Source organism: Molossus molossus, unplaced genomic scaffold, assembly GCF_014108415.1.
Source record: "Molossus molossus isolate mMolMol1 unplaced genomic scaffold, mMolMol1.p scaffold_m16_p_6, whole genome shotgun sequence".
Lineage (NCBI taxonomy): Eukaryota > Metazoa > Chordata > Mammalia > Chiroptera > Molossidae > Molossus > Molossus molossus.
The window spans coordinates 79,771,212-79,795,136 of NW_023425399.1; the positions used below are offsets into that span (position 1 = coordinate 79,771,212).

At 37.7% G+C, this 23,925-nt stretch overlaps 1 protein-coding gene across 1 annotated transcript in view; it reads right to left on the reverse strand.

Moving 5' to 3' along the window:
* CHST9 (carbohydrate sulfotransferase 9) overlaps positions 1-23,925 on the reverse strand; it is a 263,752-nt gene that overhangs the window by 239,356 nt on the left and 471 nt on the right. The gene's annotated exons all lie outside the window — the stretch shown is intronic.

Sequence of the window (23,925 nt, forward strand, 5' to 3'; positions counted from 1 at the left end):
CAAAGCCAAGAGCTTTGGTTTGATGGTCATGAGAAGTGATCTTGTCACTCCCAGTGAATATGAATGAGAAAGCACACAGTTCATGCTGTTGCTAGGAGCCTCTGGCTGCCCCAGGAAAACCAGCCTAAAAACAAGGCAGCACATGAGAGGGCGAAGCTGAGAAACCTGCAGAGAGAGAGAGGAAAAGCTCAGACTGCATCCTGACTGCACTCACTCTGCCTCTGGATTTGTAATTTAGAAAAGCCAATAAATTTCCTTTATTTTTCAATTTATTACAAAGCAATTATAAGTATAGTAAGAGAGCTAAGGAATGAGATAGATTTGGGGTGTAGCAATTTTGGCAGGATAATCAGAAATAAATGGAAGTAACAATAACACTTATTGAGCAGTTATTACATTCTAGGCACTATTGTAAGCATTCTATATTGATTGTTTAATTTAATTCCTACAATAACACTGCTACCCAGACAAGAACTCTGCAGGACTGGCTCACATAACCACATGGTCGGAAGCAGAGTTCAGTGGAAGATGAGGTGAGAGGTGTAGGTGGATACAGACCACAGAGGGCTTTGGTGTCAACCTAACATGATTATACTTGTCTTGTGGAAGCTGGGAAACCAAAGACAGGTCTGCAGGGAGTGGAGTGATCAGGTTTACATTTTGGAAAGATCCCTCAGGCTGTAAAGACTGCACTGAAGGTAAGGAACACCATAGGTGTTCAGGAGGAGAAAAGATAGCCACTAGGCAGGAAATCCTCAGAGCAGAGATTGGACTAGGTTTTATTCCAGTCCTACAATCTGTCTGACCTTTCTTTTATACACATCTTCCTGTCCCTCAGTCCTGGAGGCGGTTTATTGCAGTGTAATCTAAGTATGTAGTTACTTTGCATAAATTATATACTACACTACATACATACTTTACTGATGTGTAGCATACTGTGCTTAAGTGTGAGGGCTCTGGAGCCAGATTGCCTGGGTTCAAACCACAGCGTGACACGGCTGCTATTACATACCCTCCGTGTGCCTCAGTTTCCTCACATCTAAACTGGGGCAAATAAAACACCATGTGAGAGTGCTGTTAATACATGAAAAATATTTAGAAGAATATTTGGCTCACAGAAGTGCTCTATAATATTAAGATGTTAATATCTTTATAGTCCAGATAACCACCCCCAGGACAGTAGTTAATCAATAAGTATTTGTTGAAAGACTGGGTAGTTTTACTTCAAAAGGCAGACTATTTTTACTGTTAGAGGTTTATTCTTTCAATCTGAGCCAATTTGATCTGATCAGTAAACATCCAATAAGCCAGAATATGACCAAGGCCTTTGGGTCAGACACTGTAGGCAAAGCCATTCGAATGAGGAAGGTTTCAATTCTGTTCTTCGTTAGATAATATGTGACGGTGTCTCTTCATAACTCACACAGGCTGGTTCTAGTAGAGCCTTCTAGAACAATTCATAACAAATCTGTTCTCTCCTTTACATGACAGCTTTTGCAATTATTGAAGACAATTACCCTGTCAAACTTTAATCTTTTTTTTTATACTCAAGGAAACAATAAATATACAAAATTTCTTCAGCCATTTCTACCGGGATCTTGTTTAGGAGTGCTCAGTCAGTTTAATCATCTTCCTCCAGACACATTCACATTTGTCAGTGCTTTTCTTTCAATGCAGGGCTCAGAAGCAGATGCAATAATCCAAGCATGATTGACTGGGTGGGTAGAGTTATGAGAATCAGCACCGTAACAACAATGGATAAGTGTGAGTCCATCCAGAGGAAAAGTGGGGGAGTGAAACGGGTTACAGGTTAGAGCTTTACAGGCCCTGTTCAAAATACGGGGAAATAGAAAGTCCTTCTTAAAAAAAAATTGAAGCAAAGAATTGTGCAGTAGGACACATGTCACAAAGAAAATGCAACTAAGAGTCCTAGCTAGAATATTAGTGCACGGTGGACAGTAAATAAATCATGTGTTTAATAAGTAAGTGTAAAGAAATGATTTAAGAAATACTAGACAGGAGGGTTACCTATGACACATGCCCTCCCACCCACCCAAAAAGGAAAAAGATGAGACTTGAAAAGATGCCTTAGTTAATGTGGAAACTATCAAAGAAGATCAAAAAGATCTTAAGAGAAGATAGAAAATGAACACGGAATTTTGAGAAGCATTGAAAGATGATAATTTACTATCCCAACCATTAGTTCAAGAAGAGAAAAAGTGTGTTTTATCTTGTCGTGCAGAGGAGAGAAAGATAGTTATTACACATGCAAATGTTATTCATATACCCTTGAACCTTAAGTAATAATGAGGCACTTAGGGTACTAAGTAAATGAGCAATATATGCTAATTAAAATTTTTATTTTCTGTTTGAATGATATCAGGACATGGGTTTTTTATGTCAACTAAAACAGGGAGTTGCTTTTCAGGGAGATAGTCCAATATATAAAGGAATTACAAAATCTAGTGAGTTTGATGGGACATTATAGCTGAAAGTGATGTAATCCAAAAACAGGATAATACAGAACTGGGGTGGGGAGAGAAAAAGAGAGAATTTTAAAAGCTTCATAGCAATATATCTACTTCCAAAAGACCTCAGAAAACAGGTTAACAAAACATTTCATGCAATTAAATATATAGATGAGATATTGATATTTTAGATGAATAATTAAAAAATTAGATCCAATCATGTCCTGCAAATGGCAAGACTTCATTCTTTTTTATGGCCAGATAAAATAAGTCATACAGAGAAAGCTAAATACCATATAATTTCACTTACATGTGGAAACTAAAAAACAAAATAAATGAACAAACAAAACAGACACAAACTAACCGATACAGAGAAAAAACTGATGGTTGCCAAATAAGTGGGAGGGGGTTGGGGGGCTGGATGAAAAAGGTGAACGGAGTTAAAAAGTACAAATTGGCATTTATAAAACTAGTCATGGGGATATAAGGCATAGCATAGGGAATACAGTCAATAGTATTGTAATAATTATGTATGGGGCCAGATGGGTAACTAGACTTACTGGGGTTACCACTTCATAAAATATACAAATGTCTAATCACTGTTGTACACCTGAAATCAATATAATATTATATGGCAACTGTAATCGAAAACAAAAAAAAATATGAAAATAAAATAAAACTTTGTAAGATGTTTTTAAGTGAAAAGGGCAGATTATAAAACTTCTGGAACATGCAGTTTACTAAATATTGCAGTTTGACCTGGCTGGTCACATGAAAGAATTGCATATTCTGGCCATCCTGATGATTGGTGAGGGTTGTGTGGCCAGTAAACACACACACACACACACACACACACACAAACTGGGCAACATTTAATGTGCAATAATAAGCAACAGCCTGTTAAGTCATTTTGATGTTTCTACTTCTTATGAGTAAGCAGTAGTTCAAATTAGAATGTTAGCTATAATATAAAACAGAATTGATCAAACTGGGTTTAGAATTTTACCTTTTTCAGTAAAATAGCAGTATCTACACTTAATTGATGTCAAAGAGTTAAAAAATACTTCTAGTACAACAAATTCTTACAATAAATAATTTAGACAAGTTTGTCATTGCTCTATACTCAACAAAGTGTCTAAATATATTTTCAAATTAGTATTTTTATGGTGAAGATATTACTATTGTTATTGGTTGTTACAAAGGTAAAATATCTTTTATATGTCATCACCTATATATTACTGTATTGCTAAATTCCCTCTTCAGCTCATCACAGTAACAATAAAATCCTTGTAAAGGTATTATATAGTATCTGCTTCTTTATACCAGACATGTTGAGTAGTTATTTCTGTTAATGATTAAGTAGGCAGTCAATATCTATAATGAAGATCGATTTTTTTCTTCATTATATATTGTCTAGACATCTGATATGTTGCTATTGTATAAAGTTTCTTATAGAAAGGATCATACTGCTTTCCGTAAAATTCTATGGCTCACATAAAACTCTATAAGACACTAAAAATATGTATATATTCTAAAAGAATGTGATTTGTGTCTTGTAGACAGTAAAGTGTGTAGCCAAGCACGCGTGGCCAGAAGCGATCTCATGCAAATACGTATTAAATCGCCCTGTGCGATCTCTCTCCTCTTTTTCACAGTCTAACCCATCTGAACTTAGCCTGCGAGCATTTCATAGAACAGTAACTTGAACTAAAACAGCAAAGGCACTAACCTACAAATCTTGGTTTAGAAATAAAAATAAAAATAAACTGCAAAAATATCTATTGAGAAAAAAATCATACAGTAAGCTCTTAAGGCATTTTCAAAGAACACACTGCGAAAATAGTGCTCATATTACAATATCAAAGTAACTGCCTAAGGTAGTTATTGAAATGAGAAGAGATATATTGTGAAGCCTGAAATGCTGCCAACAAAGGAAAGCAGGAGTAATACATAACTCTGAAAATTAACTTTCCATAAAAATGCAGGAAGTACAATATGTAAAAAAAAAAAAAAAAAAAAAAAAAGTATTGTGAAACCTCAAGGAGTCTACAAAATTATAAATAGTGATGCTTCTAATGCTATTCTTGTACTAGTCAATTTTAATTAATTTAATTAACTAGTCAGTGAAGAGGATTTCTCATTAGATGGTGGCAGACTAAACTCACGTGTCCCCCTCCTCAAACTCCTGCAAAATGAAAGCAAAGAAAGTAAAAAACAAAACAAAACAAGAACAAAAACACATATTTGCAGAGATATAGATAACGGAAGAGGAGAGATGAATACAGGAGACTGAGAGAATAATCAAGTTTTAGAAAGTGAAACGCATACAGAGGAATGACAACCAACCTAAAAGATCAAAAATGCTGAAATGAAAGTGTTTCCACAGATACCATCAAGAAGCAAGATACTATGTGTATACTACCCAGGAAGGGTACGGGGAAAGGCATGAGAGAACACAACATACCCAGAAGAGAAAGAAGCAAGGCAAAGAACAGAAAAAGAAAATAACGAAACTAATATAAAGCTCAAAAGAACCCTACTTCATGTCCTTAGAGAGATAAAACATCGGTTCCATCAAAGCAGGATGGAACTCTGTATTGAATAAAAAGAAAAGTAATCGGAGAGCAAAACAAAAAAAGCAAGAAGGTAAGTTAAGGTGACTTCTTAGAACATAGAGCAAAAGAACAGAGATAGAAAATTGGACAAAAAAAGCCAGGAAATAAGATTAATCTAGGAGATACAAAATCTGAATAATAGAGTTTCAGGCCAATAGAACAGAAAAAGCAAAAGGAAGAAGACTATTCATGATATGATTTAAGAAAAGTTTAGGCAACCGAGAGACATGAGTTTCTAGATTTAAAGGGATTACAGAGTACTTAGCACATCGGGGAGGAAACAAACGCATCAAAGGACATCACATTGACATTTCAGAATACTAGAAGTGAAGAAAAGAGTTCAACTGTGGTCAGAGAGAAACAACCAGAACATATCTGGAGGAAAAGTATCAGAATGACATCAGACTCGTCAACAGCAATTCGGGGATCTAAAAGAAGGCAGTGGAACAAGAATGCCTTCAACATTCTCAAGAAAAATAATTTTAATCACTTAAATTACTAAACTCACTAAAAATTCTATTAAATTCTACTCAAGTCTCAACCCAGGGTGTGGGTATTTTCAGAGAAGTTCTCAAAGAAATTCACCTCCCAAAAAAAAGCTACCAAAGGACCTGAAAAAGCCAGGGAGTAAGAAAAGAGGAAGACATATGATACAAAACATGTCCAGCACAGGAGGGAGATAAGAGACACTACTGGATGGTAATGAAGGATGAAGCTGTCGGACAGGTTTAGAGGGCAAGCAGTTCAAATCGGAGGACAGAAGCTCGGGAGAAAGGTTTTAGAAAGATAAAACTCTCGCCTAGCTGATTTGTCTAAATGTGTAGACAGGATATTTAGACAATGAAGAATTTGCCTGAGTCAGTCAAAACAACTTAGAACCCTAAGCTAATGAAAGAGCAACATACTACCAGCTGGTGTGGCTCATGTTGTCCCCTGGACTGAGAGATCCCAGTTTGATTCTTGGTCAGGGCACATGTCCGGGTTGCAGGCTCAATCCCCGGTCGGGGACATATAGGAGTCAACCAGTTGATGTTTCTCTCTCTCTCTCTCTCTCTCTCTCTCTCTCTCTTTCTCTAAAAAAAAAAAATCAATAAAAACAAAAAAGAAAGAGCAAGACACTATTAACTTCTGGGAAAACAGGAAATTCAGGGAAGGAGAAAATTCGATTAAACTGCATGGCTAAGCTGTGGGTCATATTCACACAGCCGCGATCATAAGAACACGCACCATGTATCTAAGCAAAATGCAATCACTACTTTGGGAGGCCTGGAGGGTTGGGAAGGACAAGGATACATATGTGTGGTAACAGGAGGGAAGGAAAAGGACCGAATTCCCTTCTATTATGGTGGAAAATCAATAAATAGATATAAACTAAAATATCAAGTTCTAAAATGGGGATGTTATTTAGAGACAGGGTAAGTAAACACCAAAATTTGAAAGTTCACATGACTCATGGCAGGAAGGGCCAGAATCCAAAAGCAGTTTTGCCTGTCTTGAATTACATTCTTTCCACTAAACTGAAGTGTACTTCTCAAAAGATAATACAGTGATGCCAAAATCATGGAATCTATTAAGAATTGCTCAAAGTGAGCTAATTTACATTTTTTTAATTAGTTACCAAAAGTCAGAGCTACGTAAAATGATACCCTATGTGGGACATAAAGGGCTATTTGTCTTAAGAAAACATTCTATTTTCCAACACTGGCACCATGCCATCATTGACCTGCATGTAAGGCACTCACCAAGTGGACATCCACACTGAAATGTTCTGATTGGCTATCATGTGGTCATCCAGGCAACCACAGAAAACTTCCTTTTTTATGGTTATACGTTATTTCCTTCTTGCCATTGCAAAATGCATCTTTAGAGTTCCTGACCCCTTCGTTCCATTGGCCTGTTGACCATTTTGAAAATCCTCACATCCCTGGCTTCTATGGTCTTCTCTGCTTGTTCAATCTTTAATAACATTGCCCATTTCTCTTTTATCTTCCTAGGAGGATGACTTTCTCTCCTCTGCTCTGCCACTCATGAAATAATCTAATTTCTGCAAAGACAAAAATTGAACCCATGTTCCAGTTCCAATAACTCACCAGTTCTTGTATCACCTTTCCAAATGCCTACTGGACATTTCCATTTGTATATTCCGCCATTCCTCACACTTCTTAACTGGTCCAAATTTCTTATAATGGTAAACAAAAACCTTCCTGATCTAGCTCTTGCTCACCTCTTTAATTCTATCACTCCTACCTCTACCTCACTCTCTCCTCTCAAGGCAGGCCGAACTACTGAATTTGTAAGAACTAACTGCATTCCATTTTGTCCCTGGGCACATACACATTCTCTTCTTATTTCTTTTTCAGACCTTCCACCAATCTTAAGCTGGAACTTGTTTGTTCTTTAGGACTCAGGTTTGAAGTGATGTTCATGGTACCCTCATGCCAAACACAGTACCTTAGATATAGTGAATGGAATATAAGTATCTGTTGAATAAATGAACAAAAAGGCTCCTGAATAAATTACTTATTTCCAGATTGTCTTTTCAATTCAATACAAATAATGCTGCCTGGTTAATCTTTCTTAAATATTGCTTATTAAATGTTTTTCCTTTTCTTAAAAAACCATCAGATGTTTAATCTATGGCAGAAAACTCTTCTGTCTGTTTTCTAGACTTTTCATAAAGTGGTTACTATACCTCTGCAACCTAATGTCCTGCGGCTCCCCAACACGAAGCCTCTTTTCTGGTCTACTAATTCCTGGGCACTCCATGCCAATCTCTACATCCACCAGCTGGGTTTTGCTCTTTGCTCCCTCTGTCATGGGACTTTTCCCCTCTGATTCTCTCTCCTACTAATGGACATCTGAAAACCAACTTCTCCCATAAAGCGTTCTTTATTACTCTAGCCCATATCAATGATAATAATGACACTTTAGTCATTCATCAAATAATGTTTTGATGATGTTATTTGACAGGAAAAAGGCAAGAAAATGAGTTAGAGTAAATGAAACATGATTACAAAGTGTGACAAGTGCTAAAAGCAAAGGTAAGGTAGAGACTACTAGTCTAGAACCAGCAGACCGTCTTTAAACATGTTGGTTAGAGAAGGCATCTTTGAAGAGATGATGTTTAAGCTGAGACTTGAATGGCAGGAAAGATCTAGTCAAGTGCAAAGTTGTGGTGAAGGGAGCAAGCGCTCCACAGAGTGCCTCACATGTGCAAATACTCCGAAAGATAAAAGAAAAGCATATTCTAGGAAGTTAAAAAAATCAGCACGACTAGAGCTTAATGAATAAAAAGAAAGTGTTGCCCAGTTTGGCTCAGCTGTTAGAGCGTCGGCCTGCAGGCCAGAGAGACCCGGGTTCAGTATCCACTAAGGGCACGTACCTTGGTTGCAGTTTGTCCCCGGCCCTGGTTGGGTCATGCGGGAGGCAGCCACTGGATGTCCCTTTCACGTAGATGTTTCTCTCTCTCTCTCTCTCTCTCTCTCTCTCTCTCTCTCTCTCTCTCCCTCCCTCCCTCCCTCCCTCCCACTCTATCTGAACAAAAAATGGAAAAATGTCCTTGAATGAGGATTAAAAAAAAGAAAAGAAAGTGGTCTAAGATTAGCTTGGAAAGTCAGGCCAGGTCCTTAAAGAAATTTTTAAAGAGCAACAGATAACTATTGAATGGCTATAATCAGTGAAGAAATAAGATTAGATCTGTGGTTGAAGATCACTCTTGCTGCTGTATGAGGCATGGACTGAGAAATGAAGAAGTCAACTAAAAAGGAGGCTGTAGTAGGCTACAAATATGGATAATGATGATGACAAATAAGGGTAGTGGCAGTAGAGATGGAAAGAAGTGAAGGAATTTGAAATTAACTTCTGAGTTGACATGGGATGGGGGAAATCTTCAAAGTAGGAAAATCAAGGGCTCAGTTTTGATCATGCTGGATTGTAGATATTGATGATAAATACAAGCAGAGGCATCAGAGAGTTAATCAGTGATTCCAATATGCAATGACAGGAAGACTTCTCGGGTAGTGATTTCTGTTAACTGTGATCACGAGTGTAGTTTAGCTGACTTCTGACGACAGGCTCACAGTTCTTCTTTGCTATTTCTTCTGTGATTGCATTGTTCTGAATGTCTGTACAAATAGAACAACACCGTTTTTCATTGATTGTTTCACTTCTCCTTTCTGAGACATTAGGTAAAATGACCCATTAAACATTATGAATGAAAAGTAGTTACATACTTGGTCTAGAGTTTTGCATTCTGTGTGTGGGGAATTCAGTATTCTTAAACATCTAGAATTATTCCCCAAGGCACAATCTTTTACATGGATTTATTATCAAAAGGTCCTATTCATGCAAAGTCTTATTATCATGTATGTATATTCAATAAACTTAGAGTACACATAGCTCCCAGCGAATAATTACCTACACAAATTTTCCTTATAGCTGTTCCCTTTTAAAGGCAAATTCTATATGGAGGTTCACTTTTCCTGCTGTTATAAATTCAAACAACTTTTAACGTATGCTGTTCATGTTCTTAGAACTTTTAAAAATATGAAATAAATACAGATTCACAGTTTAATAAGATTACAAAATGCAATCTCACTCAGTCCCCTCAGGTCTTATCATTCTCTCAGTAATATAGGTATTCGTTGTCTTACTACTGATATCCATAGGAGCAGTTTGGGGTTGGGGTAGCAGTACAGTGGCTATAAGCCCTACAGCTAGTGCTACATTTACTTGAAGATAATCAGGACTTTTTAAAGAACCAGCTTTCTCCCCATAATGATTCACTGTTTTCCATATTAAAAAAAATACCATGTTCAATCTGATTATTAATATTTGTCTTAATATAAGCTGAAGATGAATTTTATACATCTATATATGTATATATACATATATACATATATATATATGTATATATATTTAGTAGGGAGTTCCTATCATAGTAAAATTTAGCCTCAAATACAAACTAGCAGCATCAAGAAACTGGTTCTTTCAGAATTTCAGAAATGCAAACTTCTTTAGATTATTAAAATTTATAATGATTCTTGCACTCTCATGGAATATAAGAAAAAAGAATTCTATTGATATTCTTATCTTTGGTTTATTGTAATAAGATCTAGAAGTTCTGTTTGTTTCTTTTGTTAATCTTTACCAGAGGATATTTTTTTCCATTGATTTTTAGAGAGTAGAAGGGATAGGGGAGAAAGAGAGGAAAGAGAGAAACATAAATGTGACAGACACATCAATTAGTTGCCTCCCACACGTGCTAGGGATCTCACTCGCAACCCAGGTACATGTCCTTGAATGGGAATCAAACCCGCGACCCTTCAGTTCTTGGGCCGATGCTCTAATCACTGAACCACGCCAGCCAGAGCCTGTTTTTAATAAAAAATAAAGAAGTACCACTCCACTTGCGTAAAAGGTATCTATATCCTTAGCAGCCCTAAATGTCATCAGAAAAATATTCATAAAAGTATGAATATTGTCTTGGCCAGTTGGGCTCAGCAGTTAGAGCATCAGCCCGTGGACCAGAGAGGCCCCGGTCTGGTTCCTGCAAAGGGCACATACCTCGTTTGCAGTTTGTCCCTGGCCCTGGTTGGGGTCATGTGGGTGGCAACCAGTCGATTTGTCTCTCTCACATCAATGTTTCTTTCTCTCTCTCATTCTCCCTCTCTCCCTCTGCTCTGTCTGAAGACAAATGCAAAAATATCCTCAGGTGAGGATTTTTTTAAAAAAGTATAAATATTACATCATACACTTTAATGGGAGGATATTTTAAACAATGTGAAGTTGAAATTTTTCTGAACAGATGTTTTATCACAAATTTGTAAACATTTTTTTATTAATTAATTTTTGTTACAGATGTTTCTCCTTTTCCCCCCACTGATTCCCCCCTCCCCCTCCCTCCCTGCCCTTTCCCCAGTTTATTGTCCATGTCCACTGTTCATTGTAAACATTTTTTATTTAACTTCTTTTACTTTGTGCTTCAGATAGAATCGGTCTTCATGTTATTGACTAAGTAGAGAATATTGGAGGGGAGGTATTGAGCTCTAAGAACCTGTTTCTCACACACAGGCACTAAGGGTGCTTGCACGCCTGGTTGGAGTTTGGTTGAGGTTACAGCCGAGAACCACACTGGATCCGACATCTTTCAGGGCCCTGGCCAGATCTTGTCTACACTGCACACTGGCCAGATCTTGTCTACACTGCACACTGTGGACTACTGCTGTGTGTCCTTCTGTGAAAATCACCAGGAATCTCATGCTTTGTTTTACAGGTAAGCACCAAATGTTTATGGAAAGTTATGGAGGAAGGAAAAATATACTACCAAGTTGCCTAATGACCTTGTACATTTTCTGAGGTTGGCAAGTTCTCATATCTAACTAAAAAATAAAAAAAATATTAGTTGACCTAAACTAATTAGTTTACCTAAAACTAATATTGACTGATAGTATCATATTAGGTATTGCCTACTGTATAGCCTAAAATATATTCTTCTAAGAATAGCTTTCTCTTAAGCAGTTATATATAAATTATAATATATTATGAATGTGCTGAATAAAAATATTTGGATATTTTGGAGAGGACACTTTTCTAACTGCCTAATTAAAGAGCTTTTGCACATGCCAGCTTACTTCATATGATGCGGCGATGATCCCCTCCATTAGATAATTGGCTTAAAATCATAAACTATTTTATCCAAGTTTGAAAGTTTCTAACCCATAGAAAATTGGCTATAATATAAATACTACACAGTTTTTACCTAGTTTAATTTGTTAACATTGGCCACATTCATATTTCATGCTTTTCCATATTTTGCTGATCCATTTGAAAGAAAATTTCAGGGACCATGGATTTTATCTCTAAATACGTTCGAATATATCTTCTCCCCCAAAATACATTCTCCTACAGAACCCCAGTATGATTATAACATTCAGAGGAAATTTAACATGGCTATAATACTACATTCAGGTTCCTTTAATTATCTCAATATTACCCTTCATAGTTTTTTTTTTTTTCCATCCAGAATCTAATTATGAGGGATGCCTTGCAATTAGGTGCATGTCTCCTAGTCTCCTTTAATCCTGAGTAATTTTCCAGGATATTTTTTTTACTGACTTTGACCTATTTACAGTGGCCGGGTTGGTTATATTGAAGACTATTTACAATTTGGATTTACACACTTTGGAGAAGAAACATCGTTTGTGATTACTTCCTCATGGTTAGATTCAGGTGAAACATTTTTGACAAAATAACTTTGAAGGTGATCATGTGTCCTACTTCATGCATGTATCATATTAAAAAGCACATGATGTCCGTTTGTCCCACTATTGGTGATGTCAAGCGTTTTCACTTGGGTAAGCTGGTGCCTGCCAGATTTCTTCCTGTAAAGCTACTGCCACCTTTTTGTAGCTAGTAAGCAATCTGTGGGGTGACACGGAGAGAGAGTGTGAATATCCTGTCCCCATAAACTATTCACCTAAGGGTAGATCATCTCTTGATTATTCATGTAACAGGAATAATCTTTGTAACAAGTTGCAAAAAAGTTACTTTATAATTCTATCATTTCTTTGAATTTTATTAGCTTATATTCTTCGTGCAACAGAGCTTTTCCTTGTATCCACCCTTATCTGCACATTACACATATTCTATGGGCTCACGGATTCTTTTTTTATTCAATGTGCTCTAATCCATTACTCATATTATTACTTTTTATGTTCAAGTGATCCCAAATGTGGCCAGTGGGTATCCCTTACATCTGGTTTTATGTGCTTCTGACGTGTCCCCATTCGTTTTGGAGTATTGCCTTGTTCTCTGGCACAAGGTATTCTGATCTTACCAGATTCTCCCCTCCACCAGCAGAAGCAGGAGGGCTTTAAATCAAAAGAAGACTAATTTAACTCACATTTAATGTAGCAATTGGATTTAGTCACAAATATTGGAATAGTACCTAGACCATAGTAAGTGCCAGTCAGTATGGTAGATCTGTTCCTTAACTATTTTAGCCACAGTTTGAAGCCTTTGTGCAACTCTTAAAAATAGTAAACTTTTCATTTAGAGCATGGACTTTTATGTCACTCTCAATTTCATATGTTTATTCTTATTTTAATTCTTGTTCTCTTTCACCTCTCTTATCTCCATATGGAGACCATATGTACAGGTAACCTTCAGAGGATTTTCTTTTTCTTAGATTACTGTGCAATGCACAAACAGCACAGCATAAAAACCCCAGCAAGTACAGCCTCTCTTGATATTATCAAGGGATTTCTCATATTAGAGGAAATAATGTGAAGGAATGCATGGGATTTCTAAAAAATTTTTGGCAAGAAATTCAGTAGAACAGCCTCACTTTCTTTATTTTTTAATATGTTTTTATTGATTTTTTTAGAGAGAAAGGAAAGGAGAGAGAAACATCGATCTGAGAGAGAAACATCAATCTGCTGCCTTCTGCACACCCCCTACTGGGGATCAAGTCCTCAACCCAGGCATGTGCCCTGACCAGAAATCGAACCGGGACCTCTCAGTCCATGGGAGGATGCTCAATCTACTGAGCCACACCAGCCAGGCAAACAGCCTCACTTTCTAAGCAAATGTAGTACTACTCAAACCTCCTCTGTTGAATCACTGACAGGAAAAAGAATTGGAAGAAAGAGAAAGGTGATATTTGGTGAGGTCACAAGAAAGAAAAAGTGGGATATCATAGATTGTAAGTTTTTATTCATTCATTTATTTAAATTAGAATGTGAGAGTGGATATGAGTGTGTGTTTGTGTGTAGTGTGTATGTATGCATGTGTATACATGGGGTTAAAGATAGGGATATTTAGCCAACATTTGTTCAACAAATACTTATTGCACTCTCATGCTAAGCAGGCACTGCAGTATTTTCTAGGATTATAAGGACCATCAAAACTAAAGGGGGTCCTAGCTTAGTGTTTAATAAAATAATTACACAAATAAATGTGATCTTACAACTCATTGCAACTATTTGCGATGAGGGAGCTGAATACATAAATGTGGACATATGTATGCATACCAGCATATATTGGGTATATGTATATTATAAGGGGATTTGGCTCAGTCTAGGGGAAGAGATGGATCTTTTGAGAAACAGACATGTGGGTACATATTTTGAGTGATAAATAAATATTACCTGGGCAAGGTTTGGGTACGTATGTCTACAGGTGTGGGGATGGGAAGGAGCACGGTGAGTCAGAGCAGCTGGAAGAGAGCCAGCCAGCTGAAGGAGTAGAAGAACCAAAAGAGAGGTGACAAGAAGAGCCCAACCCTGCTGGGTTTCAAAAAATCAGGTACACAGTTTTGGTCTTTATCTTCAACAAAGCAATGGTAATCCTCTTAAGTGATGTGTGGAGTTGAAGGAGCATCGGTTCTGTTTGCAGTTTGAAAGGCTCCCCTGGCACTTTAGAACATGGATTTGGAGGGGGAGCAATGTCAGATGCCAGGAGAGCACGTGTAGAGCCCTGTGGTTATCTACACAAAGACAGTGAAAGCTTAGACTTGGTGATGGCTGAGGCAGTTTTGTCAGAATACTTTGGGAGGTAACAATCAATGAAGGTGTGAAGGCTGGGATATGGAGCTGAATGAAGGGGAATGTCAAGGAAAAAACCCAGACTGGGAGCTGGGGAACCCTGGGGATTTGGCATGAGATGAGAAGGGAACACAAGTTTGATTTTGAGATGTGTCATTTGATGTTTCTTTTTGATAGGCAAGAAGAAATGCCAAGTACACAGCTGTATCTACAAATAGGGAACTTAGAAGAACTTCCTGAGCCATAATTACATGTTCTAGAGTGCTCTAAGTAAAACTTATGTCAACAATTTCAAGGAATTCTTATTGGTCAATACTTGGTGTGTGTATGTTGGGAAAACTGGAGAAGACCTAAGTTCTGAGGTTCTGGATGAACCGTCTCTGCTACTTGATAGTTCAACAGTTCGCAAATCCATTTCTGTTCCAAAAGCTGTCATAATTCCCTGATCTGAAAAATCTCAAAATATTAGTTAGCTGGGCTTTTTAGCAAGTGAGATAGATGATAGATAAATAAATAGCTAGATCACAAAAGTGATCATGTAAGAATAGGATTCATATTTAAAATATTGAAGAATCAGTACATCTTGGGCTCCAGCCATTGGTAACCAGTAACATTGTGCTGGCACATGCAGCTGAAGAGCCCTGTCACAGAGGTAGAATCTCAGTCCCCGACAGTAAAAATTCCTGACTGAAAATAGAGTACAAGCAGTAGAGGGAAAAGAATGTTGACATTTACTGCTTTTAGTCCAATAATATTACTAACACCTAAGCATATTTTAATACATTGAGAAAATTGATTTTGTGGGGGAAATAAATTACCCACATGAAATCTAATGCTCAAAGAATGCTGCAGGAAAATCAAATTTATTTAGAGATATGTTTCTAAAAAATTATGTTTATAGTACAATTTAGAAAAAAATTTTTAAAGCATACAAGAACGCCATCATTTTATCTAAATCCTCACAGATTTTATTTGCTTAATGTAACTTGTAACTATAGGTCATGGCTCTAATTCCCTCAGTGTTAAAAACAAACAACAGAAATGACTACAAAGCTAAAGTGAGCTTCTTGCATTTTTTTTTTTTATCCTCACCTGAGAACATTTTTTAATTCATCTTCAGATAGAGCAGGAGGAAGAAGGAGGAAGAGAGAGAGTAACATCTATATGAAAGAGACATATCCACTGGTTGCCACCCACATGACCCCAACCAGGGCTGGGGACAAACTGCAACTGAGGTATGTGCCCTTAGTGGGAACCAAACCCATGACTCTCTGCTCCACAGGCCGACGCTCTAACTGAGGAGCCAAACTAGCCAGGGCATGAGCTTTCTGCTTTTGAAACTAATAGAAAACTAAGTATGACATTCTTTGTTTGAATTGACAATATTGTCTTATTTTGTTTTCCCATCTTCACATATATCTAATAGAGGCTTCTAAAATTCCTTTCACTACATCAACTAGGTGTATTTTCCCCTCTCTTAACTACATTCTTGAGTGTTTTAGATGTCCGTTTAGATGGTATTGAAGGAATGTAGTAAAAGTAGGCATCATGAAGCTAGTGACTGGAATGTATAGGATCTGTTTATTCTGACAATGAAGGGCTTCTCTTATAAACAAGACTTAACAGTTCAAAGAGGAAGGGGGGGCTTTACTTTCAAAATCTTTGCCTTTATTCTATACAAGAGTAAAAAGCATAACAAGAAAAGGCAGATATTCCAATGAAATTTCACTGACTAGATAGATCTTTGAGCTGCTCAAATGAAAAAAGCTGCTTATTTTCCTTATCACCTCCACAATCCAACCACCTCAATTTCATCTTCTCTCAGTTCCCACTGCACCACTATACACTTATTAGAAATTGTAACAAAAGTCTACCGAATAAAGTTAGGGGTCAGTCTGAGGCTGAGTGCCTGGCCATTCAATTGCCCAAGAAGCTTCCAGTAAGAATGAACAATATACAGCAAAACAATCATAGATCAAATTTTGTTGTGTACAATTGCTGCATTCCTTTGTAGGAAAAGCTTCCTCTCTTGATTGGGTAAAGCACGCCTTTCTTGTGATTGCCTGAAAGCACCTGGTTATTCACACATACACACACAATAACTTCAATTTTAACTGTTAGGGGTTTACATTTAAAAGCTTCTTTCTTTAAAAAGAGTAAGATATACAATGTTACAAAGACATCCCAGATGAATGGAGAGTGGAAGTAATCTAAGAAAAAAATATCTTACTTACAATTTGGTAAATTCAAGATGCTTAATGTAGCCAACACTGAAATGACATTTCATATTAACTCTCAGTGCTAAGAGCAGGTGTCATGTCATGGTCTAGAAGTAACATTAGAAGTAAAATATATCAGTTTCACTCTCAGTCCTTTCTTTTACTGTGGGGACTGCACTCTGCTGTAGGTTGTGTATAGGGGTAATCCTCAAACCCCTCTAATCTCTCTGCAAATACTATATGTTCTGCAAAGAGATGCTGATGTGCTTTTTGTGTGTCAACAGTGCATAGACTAACTACCTATAAGACAGCACATTTCTCTATAACTCTCTCCTGCCCCCAACTCCTATATGCTAGCATAGGACACAGTTATTTGAAATAATACAAAAGAATTCTAATACAACAGTTTGTTTAGGGTGGTTATAGATTTTAGCCTCTTCTAAGAACATACTCTATAGCATGATTTTTTTTATGGTGCAACTACCAACATTGGACCAGTGCCATTCTTTGTTTGCATAGTGTGTTTCAAGGGTATGATAAAATCTCAAATACTATACCTCCTTTCCCGTTTTTTTTTTTCAGTGCCTGAAATGATGTGTGTGTATACATGTACATGCACAAACACAACATGCATATATATGTGCATATACATTTACACACATACATATGTGCAAATGCATATGTCTCTACGTATGAAAGCCTTCAAAGTTTTCTGGAGACGTGCCTTTAAACAAGGTTAAGGCCCGGGAGAACTAAAATATTAGCCAGCTTGTATATGAATTTGTCAATACTCATAGTAACCCACAGAACACAGATGACAGGAAAAGAAAGACCAGAAGTACATTTTTATAAAGGTGACAGTGACAGAAAAAAGATCAGAACATGAGCTTCGGCTTGGTGGACACTGACGTTTGCAATCCTGGTCCAGGGAGGCAAGAGACCAGTGAACAGGTGGGATGGTCCCACTGAATAGTAAAGATAGGAGGGCAGGGGCATGGAAAATAATCCACGCCATCCTGAAAGTCTTGTTTATCTGGCCCTACAACTCTCACCAGGGCCAGACCATCCCCTAGAGAATATTTTGAGAAGGGCTCAGGTGTGTCATGATTTCTGCAGAAGGGCAGTGCTGCTGGCTTAATGAAAGATTCTCCAAATGTCCCCTACAACATACAGTGTCCCACTGAACTAAACCTGTACTGAATATCAACCTGTAGAATCTTGTACATAAGCATAAATTAGGCATTTTATAGGGACCTCCACTTAGCGATTTACAACAAGTTGCTGTGGTGAATAATTCCATCATTCTATATAGTCTGTCTTCTAATTCTAGAATCAATAGAGTAGACTATTACTGGAAAGATTTAAAAAGGCAATATCAGCAATCAATCAATACTTTTCATTTTGGAAATCTTTGACCTGTTATTACTGATGACATGGTGAGTCACCTGCAGAGTCCCTTGAATTTGAGTTCACATTAGTGACAACATAAAAATGTTCCATACAGTAGTTCTGGAGTTTCAGGGGAAGTAGATTAATAGTATGTACTCTTTCATTTGCAACATGTCATACTTCCAAGTTTTCTCCACTCCGACAGTCTATAATTTTTTTTTTTATCCTCATCCGAGGACATTTATTGTTCAGGTAGAGTGGGAGGGAGAGAGAGGAAGAGAAAGAGAGAGAGAAACATCGATGTGAAAGGGACACATCGAGTGGCTGCCACCCGCATGACCGACCAGGGCTGGGGACAAACTGCAACTGAGGTACATGCCCTTAGCGGGAACCGAACCCGGGTCTCTCGGGACCGCAGGCTGACACTCTAACCGCTGAGCCAAACTGGCCAGGGCCCGACAGTCTATAATTTGACTTGGTATATTTTCCCTACAACGATTACCATTATTTCCTTCTTTCTGTTATATACAAATAAGTCTAGTTTGTAATTATGCTAACACTACTTTTAGTCTACCTGTATTCTTTCATTTGTCTGTACTTCTTGTATGGGATGTCTTCTGATTTTTTACATCTCAAATCCAAATTTATTCAATATATATACATGCAAATTGCTAATTTCTTTAATATATGTTCCAGTGAAGTCATCCCCAATTGTGTAGGGAAATCATATTTTATTGCAAATTACTTTTATTTTATTGCTTCTTTTCATTACTGATATATTCAGTAACTATGTTACAGATGGATTACATTTCAGGATACTAAGAGGGTAACAAAAATCTTTGTTATTAAAAAAGGACCACAATTTGGTCCATGGTGAGCATTCCGTGAATGACAAAAGACAGAAAAATCACAAGCCTTCTGCATTTACTACTGTACCACTTCATATTTGACTGCCCTGTATAGTTGACATTGTGATGGCCAGAAAGAGTTAACTCCTCTATCTAATTGCCCAGCTTACTACCAGGAACCTGGATGACGGAACTAGGAGGTCAGGTTTCCAGTTTCTGCTCTGAACTAACCACCACTGTGACCTTTAGCAGCGCACTGGATCACTGTGGCCCCCATTTAACTGTAAAATGAGGGCATTGGGATAAATTACTTTTAAGGTCTTTTCTAGCTCCATAACAAAATGAACAATTCTGGTTCTAAGACTTAACCACTGATCAGAAGAAACTGACTCTTCTAATAAGTGTATATAAAATATATCCTGTGGGTGTCAGGTCTTCCAACCACAATATTTCTGTTTAAAATACATGGCTCTGTCAAATCTTTAAAAAATGCCATGGCCTATAAAAAACCAAACAATAAAAGTGGGTCCGTAAGAAAGAAGTACCCAGACACTTGAAGTAGTGAGCACATTTATCATAAGAACATAGTTCCCATTCTGAAGGCGACATCTACTTTTCTATTACCATTCTGCTCACTACTGTGGAAGTCACCGTTTTACTTTTTGCTTTGAAATCTTGAATAAAAATGATCTTATCTGCTTTTCCAATCACATATTGTTGGCAGCTCGACCCTTTTCCGCAGAGGTTTTTAAAATTCTTTCTAATAGTTCACAAAACTCATAATGCAACAAAATCTATACACAACTGAACGCTGACGATAAACAAGGTGTTTAACAGCAAGTGCCAAGGGTGTGAATCAACTTCTTGCTCAAGTGACTCTTTCATCCACAACCAATTTTGCCCTGGAGCTTTGGAAAAACACAATAGAAATCTGTTAAATTGGCAGTCTTGCTGAACTTCAACTATTTTATCTAACCAGGTCCACAGTAACAATAGAGACTTGAGAGCTTCTCTTGGATGAAAAGCGCTTTGCTTTGGAGCAGAGGTGCAGAGATCAAATGGACCAAATTCCTTATTCTGATGGCGTCCTGCTGTTTCCTCTTTTGGAAAGTACGTATGTAAGGCTCACAAATGTCACCTTCACACCTACACAGGTGTCTGCTTTAGGACAACTTCAGACTTAAAAATTCAGTATAGTAAGATTTATAAATTAGAATCCCCTATTTGATTTTCTGGCACACCCTGCTATCATGTTTTAAAAACATTAGTCACCCGTTACGTGTAAATTGGGATCAACTTTCTCATAGTTGGATCAAAGGACTTTATTTGAAGGGAACATGTCTAATTCTTGACACATATTCATTAAATAGATATACAATGAAATCCTGATTAGCCTTCTATGAATTATATACAATCTACTACTACACAGTTGTTATACCAGTTTGCTTATTTCTATCACCCAGCTCATTTCTGGGCAAGCTGCCCACCTTCTCCACCTCCCTATAAATCGGTTTTGGTTTTTGGTGTTTGAGGTATGTAAGCTCATTTAAAAATTAAGCTGAACAAAACAAAACAATTAGAAAGTCAACTTGCTCACAAGAACAATGAAAATCTATTTTAAACCAAACATGTAATACATTCCAAAGACAAACACAAACGACTTTTTAAATAACCATGATTGGGGTTATCTATGCTCCTCTTCTGCTCATTAACATGAATAATTCAGAGTGCTTGCTATACATGGTGAAACTCCTTCCCCTCAATAATTCATTTTTAGTATACAGAAAAATAAGATGTAACACATCCTCGTGTACTTCTAAGGGTTTACATTAGGTCCTATTTTTAAAGGCAACTTTACTTTCAAAATGTTCTATAGTTTGGGTTCATTTTACTCAGTGCTCTCCTGGTAGTAAGTAAGGAGAATCGTAGGCTTTCAAGACAAGGGCAGTGCAAAGCAGTGTAGCGATAGGAAGGGGGAAGTCCCAGAAGAGTTTGGTTCTTGATATTCTTCAAATACATATCAGTGATTCGCAAAGTGTAGGCAAGTTTGCCAACATCTTTCTCTTCAAGACTATGAATATTCTTTGGGACATTACATCCAGATTTGAATAAAAAGAGTTTCCCAACATTCTGGCTGCAGTGAAGGAACAACATATTTATTATGCAACTTAATTCTAAGTAATGAAAATATCCTAACATTGCAGTTTTAGCAAACATTCCTAAATGGGAAAACATCCTATGATGGGAGGTAGGGTGGGACTGAATACCTCAAATCTTGCTTGACTGATGACTTGAACCAAGTGAAGGCTGTGAATCTATCTGCTGATTGTATATAAACTCACCCAGATTCCCAAACACGAATATAGAGAATACTCTATAGACATTTTATTCACATCCTACATAAAAGATCCTATGTTATTCATATCCAATGTTTGTATGTGAATGATGTATATGTCTTAGGTCAACTTAATTTGGGATTTGGAATATTAAATTGGTCTCCTATTTTGTAAATTATTCCTGGGAAGATAGTCCCTTCTTCGGGAAACCACACTAGTTTTCTGGAGTTATGGGGCTGTAATGCGGTGCTTCAGAGCACCAACACTCCCCTTGTGCCCAGACTGAGAGGGAAGGAATGTCCTGGGGGGGGGGGGAGGCTACAGCTGTGCTCAACCCAGCTCCTCTCTGGTAACAATATGGTGTGTGTGGGGGTGGGGAAGCAACCAGCTTTCACTGGAGTACACACCTGTCTTGACCAAAGGCTGGGAAACTTTTTTAACTTCTCCTTTCACTGAAAATAAAAAGAGATGAGTTTCTAGCGTAATAAGCCAAACACAACAGTTGCTGAAACTGGGTCGACATCAGATACCATTACAGCTTTTGGGATGTTCATGGCAATGCACGGAATGAGGATGTATGTTTTGATACCAGTGAAAATAAAACATTGCACTTCAAGCGAGTGGGAGAGAACAGATGGTTGGTAATGATTTAAAACATTGATGTTTTTGGACTGTCACCAAGCCTCTGTATTAAAAAAGTATGGTGTGTAGTCAGTGCAAACCAGCATCTATCTGCAAGGTGCTCATTTTCTGGAAGATGCTAATGTAGTAAAGGAGATAAAAACCAAATAAGGCAAGAGGAAAATTCTTCTTGTTTCCTCAACGTATTCAATGTGTACTACTTCTTATTGACTATATTCAATCAAAATGTTATCTGTGCCCAGCTGGTGTGGTTCAGAGGCTGCATGTATGAAGAGGTTGCCGGTGAGATTCCCAGTCAGGGCACATGCCCAGGTTGTGGGCCCAGTCTTCAGTGGGGGGCTGATAGATGTTCTCTCTCATCAATGTTTCTATCTCTCTCTCCCTCTGCCTCCCTCTCTCTCTAAAGCCAATAAAGAAACAATAATAAAGATGTTAATTCTTTAAAAAATGTTATCTGTGTGATAAGAGGATTTTAATTCCCCCCCAATAACTAATCAACTCTAAGTGTCTAAGTATGGGAGTTATTTTTATTTTATTTATTTATTTTTTGGTATGTGCCCCTAGCGGGAACCGAACCCAGAACTCTCTGGTCCGCAGGCTAACGCTCCAATCGCTGAGCCAAACCATCCAGGGCTGGAATTATTTTTTTAATGTATCAGGTAGAACTGAAATTTTGCTCTGTATATTTGATTCACATGGGCTGAAGCCCTTAAAAACCTTTTGAGAAATAATAATAAAATCCTACCCCCCATGAAAAACAATAACATTCTCCTTATCCTCAATTGATAGACAGGCATATGGTGTTATGATCATGCGCTGGAATTGGCAGGTGCCAGGCTACTGAATCAGGAACACATAAATATTAAATACGGTCACACTGTATTTGGTGTGTATATGCAAGTCTAAAAGAAGCCCACATCCTTTAAATCCAGTGGAATAATAACAATACAGATAAAATTATATATAGACAGATTAATGAAATGTTTGAAGTTAAAGTGAAGAAAAACAAACATTGGGAAATAATACTTAAAAAATTTTAATTCTCACCTCAGGATATGTTTTTGTTGATTTTAGAGAGAGAGGAAAGGAAAGGGGGGGGCATGGATGTGAGAAAGAAACATCGATCAGTGGGGATTGAACCCAAAACCTTTTGGTGTATAGGACGATGCTCCAACCAACTGAGCCACCCACCAGGACAATAATATACTCTCAATTACTATAAAAACTGAAAGAAAGAAAAAATAGTTCTATTAAACAGCCACAGTGTTTTGATTTGGTTCTGATAACAAAAAGGGAAAGAAAAAGTCACACAAACACAACTCTATATTATTTATTGCCATCGCTTTCAAAACCCTGGGAATTATTCAAGAACAGTCTGCTTGTGGGAGGGAGTTGGGGGTGGACCTGCGTGGAGAGGAGGGAGGCTGAAAGGCAGCTCCAGCTTCGCACCTGTGAACTTAGTTGGAAATAACTCCTGACAGGCATCAAACAGAACACCTTTTAGCCTTCTAACAGAAACCTGCTGACAGGCAGGCTGTTCAAACGGGGCAGAAGAGGGAGCAGGTAACCGTGTGAAAGTAAAGGCAGCAGCAACAAAACAACCACCCAGCTCCTACTCTCCCCAATCCACGTCAAGCCCCTCTCCACTTCACGCCTCGCAACAGAAAACCTGGGCTCCGACTCTCCTGATTTCTCGCCCACGGTGAAGGCAGCCTTAGCAAGGTCTGAGTTTGGGATCCATGCAAAAAGGTCATCACAGCAGAAATGCTCATCTTTCTGCAAAACATGCTGGAGGACCGGATAAACCGGCATCAGAAGCTCAAGACTGTTCCTCCTGGTGTCCTCTTTCCAACCCGGCGTGCC